At 41.7% G+C, this 27,830-nt stretch overlaps 2 protein-coding genes across 2 annotated transcripts in view; one reads left to right on the forward strand and one right to left on the reverse strand.

Annotated features, from left to right (window-relative positions):
• NLGN2 (neuroligin 2) overlaps nucleotides 1-17,046 on the reverse strand; it is a 152,917-nt gene extending 135,871 nt beyond the window's left edge. Inside the window, 1 exon segment of the mRNA XM_087917732.1 lies at nucleotides 16,996-17,046. The gene's annotated coding sequence lies outside the window, so the exon portion shown is untranslated.
• Nucleotides 1-27,830, forward strand: part of LOC113451819 (nucleotidyltransferase MB21D2-like) — a 93,434-nt gene that overhangs the window by 58,074 nt on the left and 7,530 nt on the right. The gene's annotated exons all lie outside the window — the stretch shown is intronic.

Here is a 27,830-nt window from a genome sequence, read left to right on the forward strand (position 1 = left end):
GCTCCAGAAGACCCCCAACACACACACACACACACACACACAGACCTTCCTGACTGCCCCATTAGGAATGTAAGTCACCTAACAGTTATTTGGGTTGGAAATATACTAGGATAGACATTTTAATACTATGTCTTTAAGAGAATGCTAAAACTGTAATTGGGTGTGGTTCCATAACGCCCATAAGATGGAGCCAGAAACCTGGGTTGTTTAGTGTCCGAAGGAGTGAGTGAGTCTCGGTGAGTATCTGTTCCTTCTGTTGGAGAGTTTTGCCGTTCTTCCTGATCGATGATGTAAGTCTGTTACTGAACTGTTTTTTGATACTGGACTTTGATATTTGGATTATCCCTGGATTGAAAAATTGACTGATTTAACTGTGAATGACTTGGACTGCTTATCTTGGACTATGCTTAAACGTTTATTGGAAGTAAAAACCTACATTAACTGTACAGTGCATCTGTGTGCTGTGTGTGTGTGTGTGTTATTCACCACTCCCACTACGTCTCCCTGTGTGCGCTCATTCTCCTAACGGGGAATTATCTCAACACTGGTTATGGGCCCAGGCCATACCAGGCTCAGATAACTGAGAGTTAGTGTGAATGCACAGTACTGTATACAGACAGCTGTTTACTGTTTAATTGTGGTTTACTATCCTGGAAAAGATGGCACAAGACACTTCAACAAGGGCGGAGCTGGCGTTGCGATGATACGGCATGCGATCTTGGAGGTCTGAGATCACTGCCAATATCTTTGCTCCTGGACGGTCCTATCGGACCTAAACCATCCCGAAGAGACGGCGAAAGTGAAGAGCGCATCCTGTCGATCCCAGGGATACCGCAATGTCCCTGGTAGATCCAGGAGAAGCTCTTCTTGCCAGCGGCAAAGAGGCAGCCATTAAAGCTGCTGAAGTTGGGACAGCTCCGAAACGAAAGAGAACAGAAAGAGAGAGTATGCCGGTTTAGTGAGAACTTTTTCTTTATTCTAAGATCTGAAAGGACATCCTAAGGAAAAGAATGAATCTGTAAAAGTTTTGACAGAAGTGATTAAGCGGCGATTTTAAACAGGAATGTCAAAGTAATGTTTTTTTCTCATTGCTGGATTTTCTATACATGATCTTATATTTTGAAACTGGACTGGTTTTTTCTTTTCCATCTATTTTTTTCTCCTTTTTGATTTTGTAACATTTTAGGCTAGAGACTCCCTTTTAGTTATTTCTTTTTTTAAAATAACTTTTTCTTTTTTTATTAATTCTTATTATATTTTGCTTGGAAAAGGAGCGGGAAAGTGAAAGCAAAGAAACTTTGTAACACTGCCAACTAGAGGCTTGAAAATATTCTATTTCCCCTGTGACCAGACAAAGCTGAGAAAGAAAGAACTGAGACTTTTTTTCAAGGACATTGCTGTTTGATAAGATAGAGGGAAGAGCATGGGAGAGTATTATTGCAGGTGCTCTTCTGGGTTTCTATCAACAGCTGGAGTCTGGTGTTGAAACCAAGGGGAAAAAAAGGTGATAAGTTTTTGGAGAAGAGTTATAATAAGAGCCTTGGATAATTAAACGAAGTGCAGTGTGCTCTTTTTACTTCTTCTAAGTTGTGCTATCCCTCCTCACCAGCTTTATTTTATTTCTTTTTATTTTTTTATTTTTTTTGCAATAGCTATTTGGATCTTTGGCTTTGTTGGAGCTTGTCTTTGTTTTTCTTTTTTTTCTTTGGAAGTCCAATCTCTACGCTTGCTTTTTATTTTAAAGGGAAAGCCTTAAAAGCCTTTTTTCCCCTTTCCTGGTATTTTTGTTTTTTCATCTACCTTTCTGGTTTATTCTTATGTACTCTTTTCTATTTGAGGCCTCTCAATTGGATTAAGGTGTTGAAGAATCTGAAGAATTTTTCCTTTCCTTTTCTTTTTTTTCAAGCCTTTTTCTTCATCTAACTACTGATTGGATTAAGGTATACAAGAACCTGAAGAAATTTTGTCCTCCCCTTTTTTTTTTCTTCTTTTTTTATCATTACTATTTGGCTTCTTTTTTCTACTATTTTTATTTCGAACTACAATTGGTTATTTCACAATTGGATTAAGGTTTAGAAGAACCTGAAGATTTTGAATTGCTTAAAATGGGTAGGAAACTTACAGCTCCTGGTTCTTTAACTTCTATTTCTTCCTCTCCACCATCTGGAGGACAACGTTCAATACAGACAACGTTAAAGCAAGAAAAAGAACAAGAAAAAGTGACTCTGCAGATGATTATGCAAGGAATTCAAAATATTCAAGCAAGATCAGAGAATATTGAAAAGAGAATAGAGAACATTGAACAAAGAGCAGAGAACATTGAACAAAGAACAGGGAAAACTGATGAAAAAGTGGAGAACATCCAACAAATGATGTTGAAGTATGATGAGAGATTCCAAAAAATTGAAGATAAACAAAGAGACAAGAAGATTGTAGATATTGATAATAGATTAACGGTGGTTGAACAAGATAAAAGTGGTATGTTGAGATGGGAGATGGATAGATCAGAATTCTATCTTAGATTCCAAAATGTAGAGGAAGAAAAAGGACAAAACTTAGCTGAGATAATGATAGAATTACTGGCTGAAGCTTTGGAAATAACTCAAGAGAAGATGATGGATGGAATAGATGAGGTTTATCAAGTTTTCACAAGATATGCGATGAGAAATAGCTTACCAAGAGAAGTTCACATTAGATTTACAAAGAAAGCCATTAAAACGCAAATATTGCAAGTGGCAAAAGAGAAAACATTGAAATATAAAGCCAAGGAGATTGTGGTCTTGAAACAAATACCCAGAAGAGTGAGAGAGATGAGAAGAGAATACTGATTCCTGACTAAAATGCTACTTAAAAAAGAGGTGAATTATAGATGGCTGATTCCAGAAGGTTTAATGTTCACATGGTAAGAACAGAGACATAAAATTGACTCAATTGAGAAAGCAGAATTATTTTATACAGAATTTTTTGGAGGGAAAGAGGAAGAGGCAGAAAAAGAAATCTCACTAATTGAATTCCAAGAGGACTGCCAAATGGCGATTGAAAAAGAAGAAGGTGCAGTAGGTGGAAAGGTGGAAGCCAAAGAACAACGTGAACTAAGATCTATGAGAACTGCTAAACCTAACTACAAAATATAACCATGGAAGAGAAAAAACTGATTACAATTAATATAAATGGACTTAACTCAGCCGTTAAAAGAAGGAAAATCTTTCATAAATTAGAGAAATTAAAAGTTGATATAATTTGTCTACAAGAAGTACACATTAAAAAACAATATGAACAACAATGTAAGAAAAGAGGAGTGGTTTTATATATTAAAGAGACCATCCCAGCAAAATTGATTTATATCAATGATGACAGAAGAATACTAATGGTGGAAATAATGGACAATAATACGACAACACTCCTGATTGCAATCTATGCCCCGAGTGACAAACAAGAAGAATTTTACAAAAAATTACATATGAAAATAATTGAACTGGACTATGCTAATATAGTTATGATGGGAGATTTTAATGGAATTGTAGACAATAAATTGGACTATACAGCACAGAAAACAATAAAGCAAAACAGAAAGACTCTCCCTAAATCTTTTTTTAAAATGGTAGATGAAATAAACTTAAAAGATACATGGAGAGAAACAAATGCCAAAACTAAACAATACACCTTCTATTCAAATAGACACTTATCATGGTCCAGAATAGATATGATATGGATTCAACAGAATTAATAACTAATATGCAAGAAATAAATATTGAAACAAGTACTTGGGCAGATCACAATCCAATGACAATTAAATGGAAAGGACAAAAAAGAAGATCTAGATGGATGTTAAATAATACTATTTTAAAGGAAAAAGACTTCACAAGGTGGATGGAGAAAGAATTGGCTTTTTTCTTTAGAGAAAACAAAAAGGAAGATACATCAATTCAGAATGTATGGGATACAATGAAGGCATATGTTAGAGGCTTGATAATAGACTATACAAGGAAAAGAAATACCATGAAAAGATTAGCCTCTAAGGCCTTAGAGGATGAGTATAAAAGACTTGAAAAAGAGCTACAGAAAATGCCACAGAAAAAGGACATCAAGCTAAAAATGGATATAGTTAAAACATAAAATGGGTCAAATAGAAAAAGAAGAATTAGCACAGAAAATTAGAGGTGCTAAACAGAACTATTTTGAAGATGCAAACAAACCAGGTAGATGGTTAGCATACAAATTGAGAAAGGAGAAAGAATCAAGAAAAATATTGCAATTAACAGATGACCAAGGCCAAGTTTGCTATGGTAGTAAAGAGAAGAAGGAAATCATTTGAGACTTCTATGGGAAACTGTATATGCAAGAGAATATTGATGAGGAAAGAGTTAAACAGTACTTACAGAATGCTAATTTACCTCAGATACCTAAAGAGATTGAAACAATGTTAGAAAGCAATATAATGATGATGGAGTTAACTGAAGCACTCAAGAAGCCAAATAATGGAAAGGCACCAGGCCCAGATGGACTTCCGGCAGAATTTTACAAAACATTACAAGAATCGTTGAATCTTCCATTGCTAGAAGTTATGAATGAAGTTATGTTAAAGAAGTTGATACCTAAATCATGGTCAGAAGCCTATATTACACTTATTCCAAAAGAGGAGGCCGATTCATTACAAATTAAGAACTATAGACCTATTTCTCTACTAAATGCAGATTATAAAAGCTTTGCTTCAATATTGGCAGAAAGACTTAAAAAATATCTAAATAATTTTATTCATCCTGATCAAAATGGATTTCTGCCAAAGAGACAAATTAAAGATAATATGAGAGTAATCTTGGACACCTTGGAATACTACGAGGCACATCCTGAAAAACAAATGGCTCTGATATTTCTAGATGCACAGAAGACATTTGATAATGTGAATTGGCAATTCATGTTATTACTATTGGAACAGATGGGCTTTGCTAGAAAATTTATTCAAGCAATAGAAGCCATATACCATAAGCAAACGGCAAAGGTAATGATAGAGGGAGAACTGACAGACTCTATCAATATAAGAAAAGGAACAAGACAAGGGTGCCCACTATCACCTTTGTTGTTTGTGTTAACTTTGGAAGTGCTAAACAGAAATATTAGAGATGAAAAGAATATAAAAGGAATGAAAATCAAAAAGGAAGAATTTAAGCTGCAAACATTTGCAGATGATCTGGTTTTCATCTTAGAAGACCCTCTAGAAACAGCACCAAAATTGATAGAAAAGATAGAGACATATGGAAAGGTGGCTGGTTTGAAAATAAATAAAGACAAGACAAAGATCTTGACAAAGAATATGCTATTAAAACAAAAGGAAGAACTGGCAGACCTATTGAAAATTCAGGTCACGAATAAGATCAAGTACTTGGGGATATATTTGACAGCAAGATGTAGTACACTAAAAGAGAATAATTATATTAAACTTAAACAGCAGATAGTGCTAGATCTGGCGAAATGGGAAAATTTACAACTGTCACTAATAGGGAGAATTTCTTTTTTTTTTTTAAATAAACTTTATTAGTTTTACTTTTTAAAAAACAACAACACAGCTACAAATTATATACAACAAAAAGACAAACAGGTCTTGGCATAGGCCAAGAGGGAAAGAGAGGAAAGCTTGAGAGAGGAAAGAGGGAAAGGGAGGGGAAGGGGGGGAAAGTGGGGAAAACAAAAGTAGAGAAAACAATTATAATAAAACCATATTTTGTGACTGTCTGTAAGGTCTTTTCTTCTTCCAAACTATCGTCGGCAGTGCTTTTCTTTTATCTCTGCCTCGGAGGCCTCGGCCTTAGTTTTCTTAGAGGTGATCTATCTTTGATTAAGCCAAATGTACAAAGGATTCCAATTGCTATAATAGGTTGAAGATTCTTTATTTTTTAATGCTTGGGTTAGTTTGTCCATTTCGCGCATTGTAAAATTTTCTGAATAACCATAAGTTCAGTGGGGATAGAGGGTAGTTTCCAGCACTGGGCAAATGCCAGTCTGGTCGCGTTAAGATATGGATTGTAATATACTTGATTTTTTGGATATTTGTTTATCAAAAATTCCTAGAAGAAAGGACTCTGGTTTGTACTCAATTTGTTCCATGGTTATTTCCTCTAGCCAGTGCCTAATTTTTTTGCCAGTACTTCTGGGTTTCCTTGCATGACCACCACATGTGGAAGAAGGTACCTTCTGTGTATTGACACTTCCAACACTTGGGGCTCGTGTTGGGGTGCATCTTCGCCAATCTCAAGGGGCAGGTGCCATCTATAAAACATTTTATATAAGTTTTCTTTATAAGCTGCTGATTTCGTGATCTTAATGTTCCTGTTCCAGATCTTTTCCCATTCTGCTAGGGTAATGCTCCTACCCACATTTCTGCTCCACGCAATCATATTTCCCTTGACAATTTCTTGTTCTAGTTCTGTTTCTAATAAATATTTGTAAAATTTAGATATATTTTTTTTACTTGGTCCTAGTAGAATTTTGTCTAGAGTCTGTAATTTATTGTAGATTCCAAATTCCTTAATGTCTTGTTTGTATTTACTATGAATTTGAAGGTACACCCACTGATCAATTATAAATCCTCGCTCTTGCAGTTCTTGTCGTGTTTTCAACTTTCCTTGTGGGTCTAATAAATTTTCGTACTTAATCATTTTGGTTATATCCAAATTATTAGGGTGTACTATCGCTTCCATTGGAGATAGCCAAATCGGTATTTTTAGATAAAGTTTTTACGTACTTTTTCCAATTAGTTAATAAAGAGTCCCTGATAAGATGCCTATGGAAATATGATTGCCTGGGTTTCCCAGATTCCCACAGAAAGGCATGCCATCCTTTCTGCATATCGTGGCCTTCTAATACTAGTGTTCTTTTGTTGGTTAGGTTTACCCAATCCTTTATCCATAGTAGGGTGGCTGCCGTATGATATATTTCCCAGTTTGGCAAGGCTAACCCTCCTCTGCTTTTCAGATCTTGTAGGGCTTTTACGTTAATCCTAGCTTTTTTCCCCTGCCAAATGAAATTCAATGTTATCTTGTTTAGTTGCATAAAAAAATTTTTATTTAATTTGATTGGAATTGTCTGGAATAAATATAGAAATTTTGGCAGAATATTCATCTTAATCAAAGCAATCCTGCCCAATAAGGAAAGTTGTAAATTGCTCCAGAAATCTAAGTCTTTCTTAGATTGTTGGAGAAGTTTGTCATAATTGTTTTCTTTTAACGATTTGCTTTGTGGAGTTAGCCAAATTCTAAGTATTTAATTTTTTTGTCACTTGTATTCCCATTGTTGTCTCTAGCTCTTTATTCTGGTCTCCTGTTAAATTTTTAGTCATTAATTTTGTTTTTCCCCTGTTTATTTTAAATCCGCGACTTCTCCAAATCGTTCTAGTTCTTCTAATAAGTTGTGTCCTTTTTCTATGGGCTCCTCCAGAAAAAAAACCAAATCATCAGCAAAAGCCTGTACTTTATATTCTTCTGATTTGATCCTCAAACCTCTAATTCTCAAATTTTGCCTAATGTACGTCAGAAGAGATTCTAGGGCGAATATGAAAAGCAGAGGGGAGAGAGGGCAACCCTGTCTTACCCCTTTTTCTATTTTTATCGGGCCAGTTTGTTCCCCATTTATTAGAATGTTTGCCTGTTGAGTGTGGTAAATTGTAGTGATGACATTTTCAAATCTGGTGCCAAGATTCATATTATATATTTTTTGAATTAAGAAATGCCAATTTAAATTATCAAATGCTTTTTCAGCATCCAAGAACATAAATGCAAATTGTTTTTCCGGGTGGGCTTCATAGTATTCTGAAATGTCTATTGTGACTATTTTACCTTGGTTCTGTCTTGTATTTTTCCACAGGAAGAAATCTTGCTAAAAAGCAAAGCACTGACAAGAAGGGAGTTAATAAAAGAGACAAAGAATGTGTATTCAAATAAGATATGCCTGTCTATAGCAGCTATAGAGTATGTGGCTCATGTCACATAGACTGGTCTGAAAAGATTAACTTTGTATCTCTTTGCCTTCCTGTAAATTTCCTCCCTCACCCCCTCCCTTGAATTAGCACAATAAAAGAGGACAGCAAAAAGCCTGGGAAAGCAGAAGAAAGGAGCAGGAGAAGAAGCAGAGAGCCCGGACATTTTTCCATCTGTTCCAGGGCAGCCAGGGAATCCCATCTCCCCCAGGCTCAGTGTTGCCTCATTTTAAGATCTCTTGTGTTTTGTGTGTTTTATTTCTTGTGCTTGCTTGGCAATCACTCTTGTGAGAGTCTTGCCTAGCCTCACCCTTGCGAGGGTCCCACTCTATCTCGCCCTTGCGAGGGCTATTTTCTCACCCTTGAGAGGGTTACTTTAAACTTCGTCCTTGCGAGGACTAATTCACCCTTGCGAGGGTCCCACTGTCTCGCCCTTGCGAGGGCTACTTTAAATCTCACCCTGGCGAGGGTTATTCTCTGAGAGGAATTCAGCAATCAACCAGAAAGGCGAAACAATAGACCGGTCGCTCAACGCGACAGTCTATCACTGTTCTTAAATTATTCTTAATTTGTCGAAATGGGAGAAATCCATTTTGATCTTCATGGATATAAGTGTTTAAAACCTGTTTTAATCTATTGGCTATTATAGAAGAGAATAATTTGTAATCTGCATTCAGGAGCTAAATTGGTCTATAATTATTAATAAGTCTGTGGTCTAGGTCCTCCTTCGGGATCAGCGAAATTAAGGCTCCCTCCACGAGTCCGGCATCTTGGCTGCTAAGAGTACCTCATTAAATACATCCAGCATCAGTGGTCCAATTTGTTCTATGATAATTTTGTAAAGTTCTACCGGCATCCCGTCCAGTCCTGGTGCTTTATTGTTACTTTGCTTCTCTATTGCTGACTTCAGTTTGGACCATGTTATATTTTGGTTTAATAATTCTATCTCTTCCTCTCCAATTGCTTTATCATTCGCTTCTCCAGGTATTTCATTATTTTATCCTCAGAGACTTCTTCTTTTTGTATAATTTCCCAAAGTAATTAAAAGTGATCTCTTTTTTCTTCTCTATCTCCTCGTGCATATTGCCCCCTCGTCCATTAATTGGTGTATCAATCTTTTTCTTTCGCTTTTCTTAAGTTTGTGGGCTAACCATCTCCTGGCTTGTTTGCATGCTCAAAGTAGATTTGTTTAGTCATTTTCAGACTAATCTCCAATTTTTCTTGTTCCAGTAAATTAAGTTTGTGTTTAGTTGTTATTAACTGGTTCTGTATTCTTTGGTTTTGGGGTTCTTTTGTAATTGGGTTTCTAAATCCTTAATTTCTTGTTGTAGGTTACTTTGTTGGGCATACTTTCTTTTATTTCTCATAGCATTGTAAGAGATTGTTATTCCTCTTATAAATGCCTTTAATGTGTCCCATATATTTTGTTTCAAAGTTAGATCATTATTATTTTCCTTTAAGAAGAAGTTCAGTTCTTCTTTCAGTTTATTAGTATATTCTTCTTCTTTTATTAAATGAGTGTTAAAAGTCCATCTTTTCTTTGGTTTTCTTCTACCCCTCCAGGTTATTTGAATTGGGTTGAGGTCAGCCCAGTCATTTGGTAAGATTTCACTATCTTTGATTTCATTAATTATATTAAACAACAGATAGCGTTAGACTTGATGAAATGGGAGAACTTACAATTGTCATTAATAGGGAGAATTTCAATAATCAAGGTGAATATTACCCAGAATTTTTTATTTGTTTCAAACAATTCCAGTTAGGCTTGGAAAAGATTATTTTGAAGATTTAAATAAAATTGTGTTGAAATATATATGGCAAGGCAGGAAAGTGAGAATAAAGTTAAAACTTTTGCAAGATGTTAGAATTAGAGGAGGATTTGGTTTTCCTAATTGGGAGTTGTATTATCAAGCTACAAATCTGATGTGGGTTAAGGAATGGATAACACTAAGAAATACTAGATTGTTGACATTAGAAGGACATGACTTGTTGTTGGGGTGGCATGCTTTTTTATGGTATAAAGGAACTAAAACACAGGGCTATTTTAGAAGACATTATATATGGGAGTCTCTGTGGTTAAACTGGGAGAAGATTAAAAGACAATGTTATTTGAAAATTCCAGTCTGGCTATCAACTATTGAAGCATTTTCTTATCCTATAATATATAAAAAGGAACAAACAGTTAGATATGGGGAAATATTGAATGAAAAGGGTGAACTTAAATCTATGCAAAAACTAGAGGAACAAGGTATAAAGATGAATTGGTTTTCATATGCGCAAATACATTCAAGGTATGATAAAGATTCTAAAATGGAAGGTTTCTATGATAAATTGACTGATTTAGATTTTGATTTTGACAGGTACTGATGAAAAGGTGATTAAAAAATTGTATGGATATTTATTAGAAATTAAATTAGAAGAAGAACAAGTTAAAGAAACTATGATTGCTTGGGGGAAGAATTTTGGATATGGGATTGATTTAGAGAAATGGCAAAAATTGTCGTCTCAAAATTATAAAATGACAATGTCAACAGCATATAAAGAAAATTTGTGTAAGATGTTTTACAGGTGGCATTTTCCCCCAACAAGAATAGCAAGAATGTTCAAGAATAAATCCGAAAAATGTTGGAAATGTCATCAGACACCTGGCTCATATTACCATATGTGGTGGACTTGTGCGGATGCTAAAAAAAATACTGGACTAAAATCCACATGTGGTTGGAAAAAATGACAAAAAACATATAGACTTGAAACCAGAGATATTTTTATTGGGAATTTTACCTGAAATATATAGTAAAGACTTGAAATACCTGATTGTAAATGTATTAACAGTGGCTAGGATTGTATTTGCCAAAAACTGGAAAAATGAGAAAACACCATCACAGGAGGAAATCATTAAGAAAATATTGGAATGTGCTGAAATGAGTAGATTGACATTTGAAATTAGAGAACAAGAGGATAAACAATTTTATAAAATTTGGGATCTATTCTATCAATGGTTAGACAATAAAATACAGTAATGAAATATGTAGACTTTTAGAAAATAATAAATATATAAAAATGTACTTCTTTCTTACTATATCTACAAAATGATTTTAGGATAGATTTGGGATGATAATATGAACTGTTATAAAACAAACTAAGTAAATTATGATTATCTTGTAAAACATGAATGAATAAAAGTATAGTCAAATGATTGATTAATAATGATACTAAGGTATTTAATTTTTGATTGAAAATACAAGATTATATGCAATGTAATTGTAATTGAAGACTACGAAATGGAAGCACAAAACAATTTGTAAACCAACCAGCACACTGTATGTATACATATGGAACATGGCTTGATGTTTTTATGTTTTGTTCGTTTATGTTTGCTTTTAAAAACCAATAAAAACTTTAAAAAAAAAGACACTTCAACAAGTCTATCTCTGATAACCCGGTTGGATGGAACAAACTATGTTTCCTGGTCTATGAAGTGCAGTCTACTTCTGCGTAGAGAAGGGTTATGGAATGTAGTTGAAGACCCACCAGATGTAAATGCTTGGGATCCAGCAAATGAGGACGATGCCAAGAAGCTTGCTGACTTTAAACAGAACAACGAACGAGCTCTTTGTATAAATGGACTAACACTGAGTGACCAGCAGCTAGTCCATATTCGTGGATAAGAGTCTGCTGCTAAGTGTTGGGAGAATTTGAAGAGGATTTATGTTCGTGACAGTGTAGGTGCACACATACATCTTACACATAAACTGTTTAGAGCACGTCTTCTGAAAGGTGGAGATATGTTAGCTCATTTGAACTTCATGAAAAGAACTTTTCAAGAGCTACATGAAAAGGCTGCATCAAGTTTACATCATTGTTTCCTCATTGGATGAAAGTTATGATGATTATGTATCTTCACTGGAAGTCCTGCCCAAAGATGAACTAACATTGACTGACATAACCGGAAGGTTGTTAGAAGAAGCAAGAAGACGGCTGGATAGGGACCAACTGAGGAAGGAACAACCACAAGAAGAGAATTTGTGTTCAACTGCCTATACTGTTAGGAAATATTTTTCTTGTGGGGCTAGGGGACATATAGCAAGATTCTGTAAAAAAGGAAAAAGACAGAATACTGGTAATCACCAGAAGGCCAAGAAGAATGTTAGTTTAGCTATGTCTAGCAATTCTACTGTAAACCATGATTTGTGGGTTGTTGATAGTGGAGCATAGCAATGCATTCATAAAAATAGAAAGGTTTGTAACGATGTCTACAAGAAAGCAACATGTATCATTGGAAAATGGATGGAAGATGAAGGCTTCTGGTAAAGGTACTGCATATTGTTCTTGTATAAACGAACATTTAACTAAGTTATATGTACCTAAACTGAAATTTAATTTGTTATCAGTAAGGGCTTTGGTTAATCTTGGTTATGTAGTAACCTTTAGGGGAGATAACTGTATAATAGAGAAAGAGGGTAAAAGTGTTACTGCTACTTTAGAGAATCATTTATATGTGATACATGACGACCAGTTGAAGATAACTGACTCAGTTTATAACAATGTTAAGCCACATGATGAATGTATACATTTACTGCATAGACGTCTAGGGCATGTTAATTTCAAAATGCTCAAACAAACTGTTGAATTGTCAGAGGGAGTAAAATTGAAACCCTGTAGCAAGTATTTAAATTGTAATGCCTGTAGCCAAGAGAAGAGCAAGGTTACTCCAGCAAACAGACTTAATGGGTTAAAGACCAAAGAACCTTTAGAGGTTGTTTTTGCTGACATAATTGGACCTAAGAAACCTAGTTTGGGAGGTGCCTGCTATATTTTGAGTATTATGGACCATTACTCACGATACGGTTTCTGCTATCTTATGAAAAACAAAACAGAAACATTCCAACATTTCTTTAACTTGCTAAGGTTTGCAGAGAGAAAAATGAATAGTAAAGTAATTACTTTAGTTACTGATAACGGGACTGAGTTTGTTAACAAAAGATTCCAAACAATGCGGAAATTGGCTGGTGTTGAGCATAAACATTCTGCACCTTACAGATCATAACATAACTCATTTGTAGAACGAAGAGGGCAAACATTACAAGCCATGGCTCGTACTATGTTATCTGATTCAGGTTTGCCTGAAACACTGTTGGGTGAAGCCATAATGTGTAGTAACCATGTGTTAAACAATATAGTTAACACAACAATTGGTGAATAGCCATTCACTTGTTGGCATGGCAGAAAACCAAATTTAAGTTACCTACACACATTTGGAGCTCCAGCATGGGTGCATATTCCCTCACAAGGAAGAATGAAAGGGCAACATAGAGCTAAGAAGTTATTTTTTGTGGGTTATGAGGCCAACCACAGATCGTTTAGATTTTGGGATCAAGGCACAGCTCATGTTTATTGTCATGCTAGTGCAAAATTTCTTGAGCACATTGGGTGGGATAAACTAGAACAGGAATCCAGCAATGATCTTATTATTGACACCCAAATAGTCCCTAAAGATAAAATAAGTAAACCACAAATAGCCATTAAAGAGGAAGAACAGAAACAGGAGGAAGTAGTAGAACAGGCACAGGAGGAGGTAGAAGAACAGGAGCAGGTGGCACAGGAGAGTCCACCAGTTAGCTCTGTATCACCAAGACGTTCAACCCATGTAACACGACCACCTGATAGATATCAAGCTAGTGTTGTATGCCAAGTGAATACAGTTCCTGGTAACTATAGTGAACTAAAACTGTATCCTGTTAAGGATCAGGCTGCTTGGCAGGTAGCAATGGATAAGGAACTGGAATCATTAAAAAACTGGAGGTATACAAAAATGTTAAGTTACCATCTGGTAAACATGCCATAGGATGTAAATGGATATATAAGCTTAAGACAGGTGTAGATGGGACTGTTACCCATAAAGCCAGGTTAGTAGCACAAGGGTTCAATCAGAGAGCAAATAACTACGATGAGGTGTTTGCACCTAGTCTGAAGGCTACTACATTAAGGGCAGCATTAGTGTGGGAAGCTAAGGAGAAATACATTATAAATCATTTAGATGTTGAAACGCCATATCTGCATGTACCGTTGCAACACACTGTATATTTAAAGAAATGTTTAGGTATAAAAGATGATAATACAACTGATTGCTGAAGATTGAAAAAGAGTCTTTATGGCTTGAAGCAATCAGGATATGAGTGGAACCAGTGTATAGGTAAAGAATTAACTAAGATAGGTTTTGTAGCTGGCATGGCTGATCCATGTTTGTTCAAAAGAGAAAGTAATGGTGTAATTTCATTGTTGCTATTGTTTACTGATGACATAGCATTAATCACCAAAACTGAACAAGAAGCTACTAGAATAATCTCACTTTTAGAGAAAAAATTTAAGATAAAACAGTTAGGAGAAATCAAACAATATCTTGGTTTAAAGATAGATAGAACTAGGGGAGGATACAAAATTTCACAGGCAGATAAAATTAACCAATTACTAAAAAGTTTTAAAATGGAACTTTGTAAGCTGGCTAAAACACCGATGACCCAGGAGTTTAGCCATAGTGATGTTCAAAGTCCTATTTTTGATAAGAACATTTATCAGTCCTTGATTGGTAGTTTATCTTATCTCAGTAATTAGTCAAGGCCAGATACAGCATACAGTGTTAACCAATTAGCGAGATTTAACGCTGAGCCAACTGAAAGGCACTGGCAAGCTGCTAAACGTGTGTTAAGATATCTGAAACAAACAATGCATTATGCATTGTATTTGGAGTCAAAAGATGAACTGAGTTTAACTGCATATGCTGATGCAAGTTTTGCTACAGACATAAATAAATGAAAATCTACATCGGGTACTGTGATATTATTGGGAAAAGTGTTGATTGGATGGAGGGCTATTAGACAGAAACATCTAAGTTTGTCAACAATGGAGGCTGAATTCTTATGTTTATCTTTATTATGTACAGATTTAGTTTTGTATAAGCAATTATTGATTGACATGGGAATTGATATAACAGATTCTATTGTTATTTACGAAGATAACCAATCAGCAATACAGATGGCTTCAAAGATTGCTGTTAAAACGAGAACGAAACACACAGATTTAAGATATTTAAATGTGAGACAACATGTGCAAAGTAAGATGATTAAGCTAGAATACTGTATGTCAGAAAACAATATAGCAGATCATTTTACAAAGGCCCAAGGCTCTATAAAGCATAAGGCATGCTGTGAAGATTATGGACTTAGAATGTGAGGTTGTATATATTGTCCTACCCAAAAGGGGAGAATGTTAGGAATGTAAGTCACCTAACAGTTATTTGGGTTGGAAATATATAAACTAGAATAGACATTTTAATACTATGTCTTTAAGAGAATGCTAAAACTGTAATTGGGTGTGGTTCTGCAAACGGCCATAAGATGGAGCCAGAAACCTGGGTTGTTTAGTGTCCGGAAGGAGTGAGTGAGTCTCGGTGAGTATCTGTTCCTTCTGTTGGAGAGTTTTGCCGTTCCTCCTAAAGACTGTTACTGATCGTTGATATAAGTCTGTTACTGAACTGTTTTTGATACTGGACTTTGATATTTGGATTATCCCTGGATTGAAAAATTGAATGGTTTAATTGTGAATGATGTGGACTGCTTATCTTGGACTGTGCTTAAACGTTTATTGGAAGTAAAAACCTACATTAACTGTACAGTGTATCTTTGTGCTGTGTGTGTGTGTGTGTGTGTGTTATTCTTCACCACTCTCACTACGTCTCCCTGTGTGTGCTCATTCTCCTAACGGGGAATTACCTCGACACCCCCCACCCACCCCACCCATCCTAAGCCAACCCTTCCCCTCCTCCAGCTCTGCTCTCCCCTTCCCTCAGCCTCCCTGCCCCCTCTGATCACAGCTGCTCTTCCCCTACTCCCCCATTAGTTGTGTCTCCCCACCCCCCCAAAAAATCTCCTTCTCGCAGGGAGTGAATTAGGGGTAGTGGGGGGGGCTGGCTTGCCGGGCATGGTGTTTGTGTGTGTCAGCACCTGACTCAAAGCCACATTTCAGCCTCCAGGGAACCCAAGGGGGGGAAACAGGGGGTTGCAACAGGGTGAGGGTGTTGGGGAGGGGAGCCCCCCTTCCAAAGATGGGAGAGGGGCCCCTTGCAGCGTCCAGGTGTCTCCAGGAGGTGCAGCAAAATGGACGAGACACACACATACACACACACAGATCCAAAGAGGAGGGAGGAGGGAGCCATCCTTGCAGGAGCAAAAAAAGGGGTGGGTGGGCTTCAGAAGACCTGCCCACGCCCGGGCGTGTGGGCGAGGTGGGGAGGGAGAGAAGGGAAGCAGCTCTTTCCTTGGTGGAGAACCATGAGGGGAAGCAGGGGGAGAGAGGCAGGAAGGGCTGCCCTGGGTTTTTTTTGTGTGTGGGGGGGGCGACCGCATGGAAGGAGCCCTTTGCGGCCTTGCTCTCCCCATCCCTCCCCCAAATGGCTCCACGCCAGCGGGGATTTCGGAGCTGAGGGAGGGAGGGCTCCGGCTTACGAGAAGCAAGAGGGATGTGGATTTGCAGGGAGGGGGTGTTAGGGGGGGAGAGATAAGCAGAGAGGGAGGGGACCAAACACAGGGAAAGGAAGCTGGGGAGTCCGGGCCTCTTGGCCCTCCATCCCTCCCTCCATCTATCCATCTGTCCATCCCTCCTTCCCTCCATCTATCCTGCCTACCATCCCTGTCCTATTGTTTCTTTTATTTTTCTTATATGTATCCATGTATTCATAATTATGTTTATACTTTTACCTATTATCTTGTAAGCAATTGACAAATCAAATCAAATAAAAATAAATAAAATCTTTCTCTCCTTCCCTCCATCCATTCCTCCTTCCTTTATCCATCCATCCATCCATCCATCCCTCCATCCCTCCTTCCTTCCCTCCTTCCATCTATCCATCCTTCCTTCCTTCATCTATTAATCCATCCTTACATACATACATCCCTCCTTCCGTCCATCTATCCAACCATCCATCCCTCCTTCCTTCCTTCCCTCCTTCCATCCGGTCGCTCGGGGCTTACCGGCCTTAGCAGCGGGAGGAAGAAGAAGAAGAAGAAGAAGAGGAGGAGGAGCCGCCCCGCCGCCGCCGCCGCCTCTGGGCTCCGCGCTCGCCGGCCGCGTCTCGGGTTGAAGCAGCCGCCGCTTCCGCCGCCCTCGACGCGCGCTGGCCGCATCCGGGCGGGGGGCGAGGAGGAGGCTCTCAGTCGAAGGCCATTGAGGGGGTAGAGGGGGTTGGAAAGGGGGATTGCGGGCCGCGCGCGGAGGAGCGGAGCTGGAGGCACCAGCGGGGACCCCCCACTCCTCCCTCCCACGACCCGCGCCGGGGCTGCTGCTCCAGTGCGTCCGTCCGTCCGCCGAGGCTCCCTACGCTCGCCTCCCTCGCCCACCTCCCGCATCAGAGGCCGCGTCAGGGGCTGGAGGGGGGGCGGGGGGACCCAGGCCAGCGTGCGGGAGGGGAGGAGGGAGGGGCCGCCTCTGGAGAGGGGTTGAGGGGGCGAAGAAGAGGAAAGAAGAACCCGGACTCCCCCTCCCAAGAGGCAGCCCCTCCCCTTCAAGGTTGGGGAGACCGTCCTGAAGGAACTGAGGGGGGGCGCCTCTGGAGAAGGGGAGAAGAAGCAGGGAGAACCCCTCTCAACAGGCAGCCCCCCCTTCAAGGCTGGGGAGACGCCTCTGGACGCAGCTGGAGCGATTGAGGATTGGGGACACAAGGCCAAGGGAAGCAGACCAGTCACGCAGGCTGGACCCCCCTCCCGCATGGCAGGGTCCCCCTCAAGGATGAGGGGTGGGGGTGGGGTGAAGAAGCAGGACCCCCCATCACCACCAACAACTGGCAGGGCCCAGGAGACCCTTCTGGATGCCAGACGAAGGAATTAGAATGGAATAGAGTAGAAGAGAGCTGGAAGGGAGGTGGAGGTCTTCTAGTCCAACCCCCTGCTTAGACAGGAAACCCCAGACCATTTCAGATAAATCTGTCTGTCTGTCCATGCGTCCTTCCTTCCTTTTCTTCTTTTTGTTTCCTTCCTTCCTTTAGGATAGAATAGAATAGAATAGAATTTAGAATAGAGTAAATAGAGCTGAAAGTCTGTCTTCCTTCCTTCCTTCCTTCCTTCCTTCCTTCCTTTTCTTCTTTTTTCCTTCCTTCCTTCCTTTAGGATAGAATAGAACTTAAAATAGAGTAGTTGTAGTCTCCAAAGCGTCGGGGTTGGTTGCCCTCCAGTCTTCTGAAAGAACGGAAGGCCACCTGCCTCCAAGGTGAAGATTGGGCTTGTAATCTCAGGCTACACTCCGATTGGATGAATGGTGGCTTGTTTAATAGGCCACCATTGTCCACCTGTGATTCTAAACCACCCATCATGGCTTATTACCTGGAACACAGTTACCCAATGGGTGAAATTCAAGTAGACATCAGGTGCTGGAATGTGAGATCTAAGTAGGCCAAGACAGAATACAGAATAACAGGGTTGGGAGGGCTCTTTGAGGTCTTCTAGTCCAACCTCTTGCTCAAGCAGGAGACCCTGTCTGTGTTCATTCCAGACAAACGGTTGTCCAATCTCTTCTTGAAAACCTCCAATGGCTCTGCTCTTCTGGTTTCTGGCACGCACACGAGCGCCGGCCAGCTGGTCTTCGCGGGCACTGGAGCACTGGAAAAAGGCCCGAAAATTGCTCCAAAACCAGGCCATTTTTCAGGCTGTTTTTTGGGGCAGGAAATGGCCCGAAAAACAGCCTGAAAAAGACCTGTAAAATGGCTTAAAAACAGCCTGAAAATCAGCCCAAAAAGGCCTGAAAAATGGTCTGAAAATGGCCCCAAAAGGTCTGGAAAACAGCCCGAAAAAGGCCTCAAAAATGCCCCCCCAAAGCCTGAAAAACAGCCCCCAAAAGGCCTGAAAAACGGCCTGACAAAATGGCAGTCCAAGCTCTTCTTGAAAGTCCGTCAGGTCTGAAATGGCGCGGCCCCTTCCAAATCAAGATAAATCCGCCAGGCCAGTTTTGGAGGGAGGGGGCTGCCACTCCTTGAATGGCCTGTTGAGGCCACCTGGGAAACTTGAAGGTGGGGGGGCAAGGAGGGGGGTTGGGGGGGCCACCGGATGGGGGGCGGGGAGCACCCCCAAGTGTCCTACCAGCCCCCAGGACATGACAGATCCACAGACAGTCTGACCACCTCCCTTCCAAGGGATCCAGAGAGGTTTTGCCCCAACAACAGTCCTTGTGTTACAACTGCCACAGAGCCCCAAATTTATGTTGCTGAGCGAGACTGTTGCTAAGTGAGTTTTTGTCCCCTTTCTTGCATTAGCCGTTAAGTGAGGCACATGGTCGTTAAGCCTGTCAGAATGTTGCAAGAGGGGATCGCCCTCTTTTCTCCATAAACGTGAGTCGGGTGCCAAGTGCCTGGATTTTTGGTCACGGAGTGTTGCTGCCACGGTCGTTAAGTGTGTAAAAACGGCCCTAAAGTCTCTTTTTTTTTTCCTGTGACTTTGAAACGGTCACTAAACGAATGGCCATAAATGGAGGATGGCCTGTATTAGGGTCTCTCTCACACACATGGGACGCAAATTCAACGCCAATTTGCAACCAGGCTCCAAAATGCATGTCAAGGGAGCAAAAAAGAAGATTTTGGAGCAAGGTTTGAGGCCGAGAGGATGGAGGTACCCTCCCCTTGTCAAAACCAATGCACCCTGCAACAGTAAAGCAAAGTTCCTTGCAGTCCTTGTTCTGTGAGGGGCTAGAGGTGGCACGCAGAGCCCTCTCTGTGGGCATGAGGGCCATTGCCAGCTGCTCTTTTGATTTCTGGCACGCAGCTGGTCTTCGCAGGCAAAGTCCTGGAAAACAGCCAGAAAACAGTCTGGAAAACAGCCCCAAAAACGGCCTGAATCCGGCCTGAAAACAGCCCAAAACCAGGCACGCGCGTGCACAGGCCAGCTGCTCTTCAGTTTCACACACACAGACATGAAATGCACATGCATTCTGATTTGGGCCCTCGGTGCTGAAAAGGTTCGCCATCACGGTCCTAGTGTTTCCAGACCTGGCCTACCTTGCGGGGGGGAGACACTTTGGAAATTACACACACACACACACACACTCTCCATCTCTTGGGACTCTCTGTGCCTTCCAGGAGGCGGCTTGGGGGAAGATTTGGGGGTGGAAGGGGCAACCCATTCTGACCCCCAGAGATTGCCTTGGAAATTGGATCAGGGGGTCGAAGGAGGGGCCTGGGGGGGTCTCTTCCTGGACATGGGCTGGATGGGTGTGTGTGTGCGCGTGAGCATCTGTGGGTGGTGGGCTTAAAAGTCTTTCTTTTCTCCTCCTCTCTTCCTCCTGTTCCTCCTCCCCTTCTTCTGACCCTCCTGTTTACCTCCCCTCCTCCCTTCTCATCCTCCCTCTCCTGCTCCTCTTCCTCTCCTCCTGATCCTCCTCCTGTTCCTTCCCCTCCTCCTCCTCTTTCTCCTCCCTTCTCCTCCTCCCTCTCCTTCTGACCCTCCTCTTTTCCTCCCCTGCTCCTGCTCCTCCCTTCCTTCTCCCTCTCCTCCTGCTCTTCCTCTTCCTTGCCTCCTCCTCCTCCTGTTCCTTCCCCTCTTTCTCCTCCTCCTCCCTCTCCTTCTGACCCTCCTCTTTTCCTCCCCTGCTCCTGCTCCTCCCTCTGCTCTTCCTCTTCCTCACCTCCTGCTCCTCCTGTTCCTTCCCCTCTTTCTTCTTTCTCCTCCCTTGTCCTCCCCTCCTCCTCCTGCTCCTCCTTCCTCTTCCTCCTTCTCCTCCTCTTTCCAAGGAGAGGCCCAGCCTTCACCTTACAAAGAGTCCAGGGTGGGGCAGGGTCACATCCAAGAGTTACCACCAGCTCCTGTTCTGGGGCTCCTCCTCCTCATCTACTGCCCCCCTCCCACCCCACAGCAAGGACCCCCTCCCCACTTCCCTTCCCACCCCAGCGTTGCCTTGCCCTGGATAATTGCTTCCCTGCCCACCTTCCCAAGGCCCAGAGATGGGCCGATCCGATTAGCAGGTTCTTCTCACCTCTTCAACACAGCTCCTACCTTCCTCTTTTCCTGCCCTGCTGCCTCCCCACCCAAACCAAGACACCCCCCTTCTCCAGCTGGCATGGTTCCAACCTGGGCACCTGGTCAGGCAGGCAAGCACGAAGGCTCCTTGCTACCTGGCAGGGCCTGTTTGTGCAGCCTTTACCTGGCCCACAGGTGTGTGAAAACAATGGGGAGAAAGTGGCTTTGTCAGGATTCCAGCAATTGCCCTAATGAAATCAGGAGCCTCGGGCCAAACTTCGAAACCTATCATGAATTTATTAGGAGCGAACAGGTCAGCATGACCTGGATGTAGCCAATTCTGAAACACGTAATTCACTGTCACCCTTGACTCTGCTTTCCCTCCACACACTCCTTTGGGTGCATCATAATTCATATTCCCCAACCGAAAGACGTCCATAGCCAAGAGTCAACAATCACGTCCTCCAACTAGAGATTTGCACGGCATAAACTCCAGTCGCTTCGTTATAATCTTTGCAAGATATGAATGGAATGCACTTTCGGTTCCAAACTGCTGCACTACTCTTTCAAACTCCTTCCACCCTCCCCCCCTTTTTTGTTGGCAACTATAAAAACAGGCATAGACATATTTTATGAGTTGACATTTGGCTTCCCTCACTCCTTGAAGGTGACCTGTACAACACAAAAACAAATTGAGTGCAGTGTAGGATTGTGAAACCAACCCTGCCCCTGCCCCCAAGGTTTGGTTTGAGTTGACAGACTTTGCTTTCACCCTCACCCTTCCAAAGCCACCCCCCCCCCAAGCTCACCTGGGTTCAAAAATCCCAGCTAACGCAAACAAGAAACACCCTTTGCATGCGGGTGTGTACAGAATGTGTGGGAGAAGATGATGGAGCCCAGCGTTTAACCTTGACACCTCCCGTGATGGGATTTAGCTGGTTCGCAGTGGTTCGGCAGAACCGGATGTTAACTTGCTGAGCGGTTTGGTGAACAGGTTGTTGGAAGAAATCATGATGGCGGAGAACCGGTTGATTTGTCTCTGGGGAGGGCATGAAAGGACAGAAAAAACCAAATCATGGACTTCCGCTTTGTAAGGCTTCGGCGGTGGCAGGAATCGGCGATCGTGCGCGGTTCCTGCTGCGCTTGCTGCTGGAGTGCCCCTGATCCAGTTGGATTTGGAGGCTATAGTTACCCCGTAGAGGTAACTGAAGATAGGGGAGATCCAGGCAGGGGTCCGGGAGAATTGCAACCCCCCTCCCCAGCCAGCTTAACTCCCTTTTCCAAAGGCGGTGGAGCGGCGGTCAGCAATGTCCGCCACAAAGAAGCTTTCAGCCGGACAAGAATGTGCAGGAGGAAGTTGAGAAAGTGAAAGTTTTAGGATGAACCCGGACAACCAGTAACATCTAAATACCCTGGAAATTCAACTTTTTTAAAGATACATTGTTCCCTGAGAAGATTGTAAAAAGTGGCGGATGAAAGTGAAAAGGGAAAGTTTGTTTTTTTCTCACTCTCCTTCCCTACAGAGATAGCAGATGGAAATCAGAAAAACCCACTTTGGCAACAGAAGGTAATTAAATCTGAAAATTAAAGCCAAGGGGACATTAAAGATTTCTGAACATTGGAATTAAAAAAATAAAATCTTTTTGCTATAAGTGGGAAGGGAGAGGTAAAGAATTTATATTAAGACTTTGCTGGAAGAGACTGCTTGGAGCTTATAAGATCAGAGATAAACTGCAATAAGACTTCTAAAAATACATTTTGGAACTTTGTAATTGAATTCTACCCCAGGAAGAGAAAGTATAAAAAGAAGAAAGTGCTAAATGAAACAGTTTGTGTTGATTTGGATTGCTTGGTGACTTTGGGACTTTTGGAAACTATTTTTTGAAAAACTAAAAACATTTGGGTTGTTTAAAAAAAATATCTTACAATGGCATTGTCGGTTGAAGAATTGAAAATGGAATTCAAAAAGCTAAAAGAAGAGAGAACAAGAAGGCAGGGGCTCTTCTGGATCTGTTTTTCACTTCTTAGAAATGGCGATTTCTACCTACCAGGAATTACAACAACAGGAAGGCTGGGATGAAGAAGAAGAAGCCATCTTTAATGAACAAATAATTTTAGTTGAGGAAGAAAAGGGAAAGAGGGGAAAGAGAATGGAGAATACAAGATTTAAAAAAACAACCAAGAAAGGGAAAAATAAGGTGAAAAATCGATACAATGTCAGAAAGCAACAGAAAAGAGGAATACAACAGAGAGGGGAGACTAAGAGGGCAGAGATTAAGAGATGGGAGGTAAAAAGGTTAGATTCGACAAGAAAGGAAGGGAAAAAGGGAAGAGAAGTTATAAAGGCTTGAAACAAGATGTTAAAAAACAGTTTTTTTTCAGAGATAAAGGGTAAAATACAATTAAAAAGAGATTCTGCAAAAATACATAAGATTGTATTGTAGTATTTGTATTTGAAATAGAGTTAGAAAATTGGAATATTATATGAATTAATAAAATATTAAAGGGAATGTGTAAAATGTCTACGATTTAATGATAGAGTTTAATTTGCTATGGAACATTGTTTTAACTATATTATAAACTTATTATTTTCTTATTTTAAAATGTAGAACGTAGAATGTACTAAGCAGAATCAGAATGGAAATTATATATTATTTTAAGTGTTAAATTTAGGGGAAAGATAGAAAGGCGTCACACTTCAACCAGTGATTACAAGAGAAATTTTGTATTAAAGAGAAAAGATAGATAATTGAAAAAGAACGGACAAAAGATACAAGTATAATGATTTAAATTGAGATAAAATAAATAAAATAGAATTAAGAGAGTGAAAAGAGGGGAGAAGACATATAGAAAATTTAGAATGTTAAGTAAGATATGAAATGGTATATAAGGTGAGCATGAATTTGATTTATGTCTGTACAAAAAGATGTAACCCGGGGCTAAGCCACTTTCCAAAAAGAAGTTTTATGTTTTCATGTTTTGTGTTTTGTTTGTCTATGTTTGTTTATTGAAAATTAATAAAATTTTGGAAGAATGTTGGAAGAGAACATATGAAATTGTAAACAAGACAGACGAAAGTATAAGTACAATGAATAAAAAGATATAGAAATCTAGGTAAAATATAATTGAATAAGAAGAAAATGAGATAACCATAAAAGAAAATTAAGAGAAGTATTAAGGGAGAAATAGTGAGAAGTTGGAAAAAGAGTAATAAGATATGAAGTTGAATACATAAGATGAATATGCATATGAAATTGTGTCTGTATGGAAATGTGATAACCTGGAACTATGCTGTACTCAAATAAGATGTTTTATTTGTTTTGTTAAAACTTAATAAGCAGCTTTCAGAAAAGATGTTTTATGTTTTTATGTTTTATGTTTTGTTTGTGTATTGTCTTTGAAAATTAATAAAATTTGTTTTTTTTTAAAAAAGAAAAAACCAAATCATCATCAAATGATGCCCTTTATCAGGAATTCTTCCTTGGAGCTGGTTAGGAATTTAGGTTTGCCCACTTACATCAAGGAAAGTTTAAAGCGGAGTGGCTGCTTTAAGACCTCTGACTTCCACTCCCAGAATCCCAAAGGTCTTAAAGGGGCCAACAGCCCTACTTTAACAGATAGGAGCCCTAAAGATGGGGGTGAAGGCTGGAGAGGGGGGTCTATATTGTGGGGGGTTATTGCTTCCTTTTGTTGTTTGGGGTGGGGAGGAGAGGAATCGGCTCCCTGGGGCGGAAAGGCTTGGTGGGAAGGGGTTCTGCAGGGGGATCTTCTTCCGGGTTGTGGTGTGGTGGAATCGTGCCAATTCTCCTCCTGCTTCTATCTCGCCACCTGGTGGCCGAGGAGGTGGGGACTCTGGATCAGTGGGGGGTGCTACTCTGTGGTGCCTGCCCTTTGTTGGCGGAAGGAAGGGAGGTGGAAGAAAGAGAAAAGAGAGGGAAGAAGGAAGGAAAGGGAGGTGGAAGAAAAGGAAGGAAGGAAGGAAGGAAATGGAGAGGGAGGGAGGAAGGAAGGAAGGAAGGAAGGAAGGAAGGAAGGAAGGAAGGAAGGAAGGAAGGAAGGAAGGAAGGAAATGGAGAGGGAGGGAGGGAGGATGGAAGGAAGAAGGAAGGAAAGGAGAAAATGGAGAGGGAGGGAGGAAGGATGGAAGGGAGGAAGGAAGATATAGAAAAGAGGGAGGGGGAGGAAGGTATAAAAAGGAAGGAAGGAGGGAGGGAAGGAAGATGAGAAAAGGAAGAAAAGAAGGAAGGAAGGGAGAAAATAGAGATGGAGGATGGAAGGAAGGAAGATCTAGAAAAGGGAGGGAGGGGGAGGAAGGCAGATATACAAAGGGAAGGTGGAAGGAAGGAGGGAGGGAAGGAAGATGAGAAAAGGAAGGAAGGAAGATATAGAAAAGAGGGAGGAAGACAGAAGGGAGGAAAGGAATAGGAGAAAAGGGATTGAAAAGGAAGGAAGGTGTAGAAAAGGGAAGAAGAAGGAAGGAAGGAAAGGAAGGAAGGAAGGAAGGAAGGAAGGAAGGAAGGAAGGAAGGAAGGAAGGAAGGAAGGAAGGAAGGATAGAGAAGGAAGAAGGGAGGAGATGAGGGGTCCAGGCCAGCCTTCCCAGGGCCCACCTGCGAGGGAGTTCCCTCTGCCCACCTCCTGGCCCAGCCTGATGGGTGTGGAGGCTGCCTGAAGGGCACAAACCAAGATGAAAGAAAGGGGGGGAGGGCAGCCCCAACCTGCCCCCTCCCCCAGCCCCCTCCACCTCACAGTCCCTGGTGGGGGAGGGAGTGGGCCTGGGTTGCATCACAAACCCTGCTTGGACCAGGCCACTTCACACACACCCCACCCCACCGATGCCCGGGATGTGCCAAGCGGAGGGGGCAGAGGGGATGCCTGGCGCAGCCGGGCAGCTGCCGGCCCTGGTGCCTCCTCCTCACCCATGGGGGACACCAGCCTCCTGTGCCACCCGCCCCCTGAGGGCTGCTGCCTGGAGCTCTATGAGACGGTGGCCGTCCTCCTGATGCTGATCGTGGTGGTGCAACTTGCCCTCAGGCTGGCCACCGTGGTGAGGGGTGGGGGGTGCTCCCCCCAGGAGGGATGGGCATGGAAGCCTCCAATGCGGGGGCCCACAGAGTATGAATTAAGGGGTGTCCACCATGGTGCAGTCCAACACGACGACTTGTGTCCTGTTCTGTCTCGCCTTTCCTCTTTCCCAAAAGATGAGGGAGTACACACACACACAAACACAGGCAGGCAAGCTGGCTCGGACTTCACAGAGTTAATTCTTTGGAACTGATAATATTCTTGGCATTCCACCATGTCCTGCCTGCCAAGTCCGAACTGGCAGCAAATAAAGTTTTACTCACAGAGATAAATGATTCTTTTACTTCATAAAAATCACAAGGTAGTCCACAAAATAATCATGCACAAAGAAACTCTGAAGTAAGGTTAAACTTTGTCCCTTACAACAGGGTCCCTAACCACCGTCCCCAGACCTGTACCGGTCCGTGGAACATTTTCTACTGGGCCGCCTGCTTTGCTTGGCAACCGTCATCTTGTTTCGATGAAAAAGTTTTTTTAAAGACTCCAATTTTTCTTCTTTCCTTTCTCCCAAAATGAAAATACGAAAAATGAACTGCATAAAGTTCTGCTACAGCAGGCATTTGTTCCCCCCAAAAGGAACTCACAAATTACAGAACAAAAAAAAAAGAGATATAGGACCAGGATATAGGCAGATGCAAAACTTTATATGCAAAAAATCTGGGCGGTTAGCCCTGAGGGAAGTGTGAGCGGGCGTGGAATGGTAACAGCCGGCACACATTTTTCAAAAGAACCACACAGGCTGCTGAGCCCTGGACAGAAAGAGTGAGCCGAGTAACATTTTGTTGCTTCCTGATTGACTAATTTCAAGCTCCCAGCTGCACTAATCGGGCAGGGCCGTGTCGCTCACGTGACCTCCAGGCGTGAGATTAAATTCAAACGGCCGTGTAGGAGGATATCAGGGAGTCGGTTGCGCCGCTTCTGCGGGAGAATCTTTTCGTTGCAAGGCAAGCAAGTGGGTAAGCGCCGTGAGGTGGGGGGGGTCAGATGGGGTGCAGCTGTTAAAAAAAAAAACCTGAGCGAAAACAAATTTAATTTGGATTTAGTGGAAGGACAAGTTTTCCACTTTGTTGGATGGATTCTAGTTGAACAAATGAAGCCGAAAAAGGGGGCTCTTGCTTTGGGGTCGCTCGGCTCGCCTTGCCTTGTCATGTGTGCTGATGCTGGTACTGGGCCGCGGATCATTTTGTGATGCCGGTACTGGGCCGTGGCACAAAAAAGGTTGGGGGCCACTGCCTTACAAAGTTTAAGGAGAAACCACACCCACTTTTATCCCCTGTGGGGTGTGGTTCAATGACTCAGCTCACTCTCTGACCCTCCCACGCCTCCTACGTTGCTGCTCACGTTTTTTCCTACGACGCTGCTTGGGGTCGAGCCAATACTCTTCCTCTTCACTCCTTGTCAGGGGCTGCTCCGACATGCCTTCCTCCTGATTCATCTCAGGCTATTCCTATCGGTTGTCTGATAGAACCTGAGGCATTACCAGGGAGGAAGGTCCTGGGGAGGAAGGCATTCCCAGTTCCTCCCCCTCATCTTCCAGGTCCTCTTCCTCTGACAGCATAGGCTCGGGAATCAGGGCCACAACATGGCCACGCTGTAAAAATGGGGGTAGGGGGTTGGACTAGATGACTTACGAGGTCCCTTTCCCGAGGACTGGGATTATCTGGGCTCGGGAGCCCAGGATTGAGGCAGCTCAAGTGGGACTGTTGCGAGACCGGGACAGGATTGACATGAGTCAGAGGGGACCTCGGAGGTCATCTAGACCAACCCCCTGATCTAGCTAGGTTT

Source organism: Pseudonaja textilis, chromosome Z (assembly GCF_049901715.1).
Source record: "Pseudonaja textilis isolate UNSWEBS1 chromosome Z, rPseTex1.2, whole genome shotgun sequence".
NCBI lineage: Eukaryota > Metazoa > Chordata > Lepidosauria > Squamata > Elapidae > Pseudonaja > Pseudonaja textilis.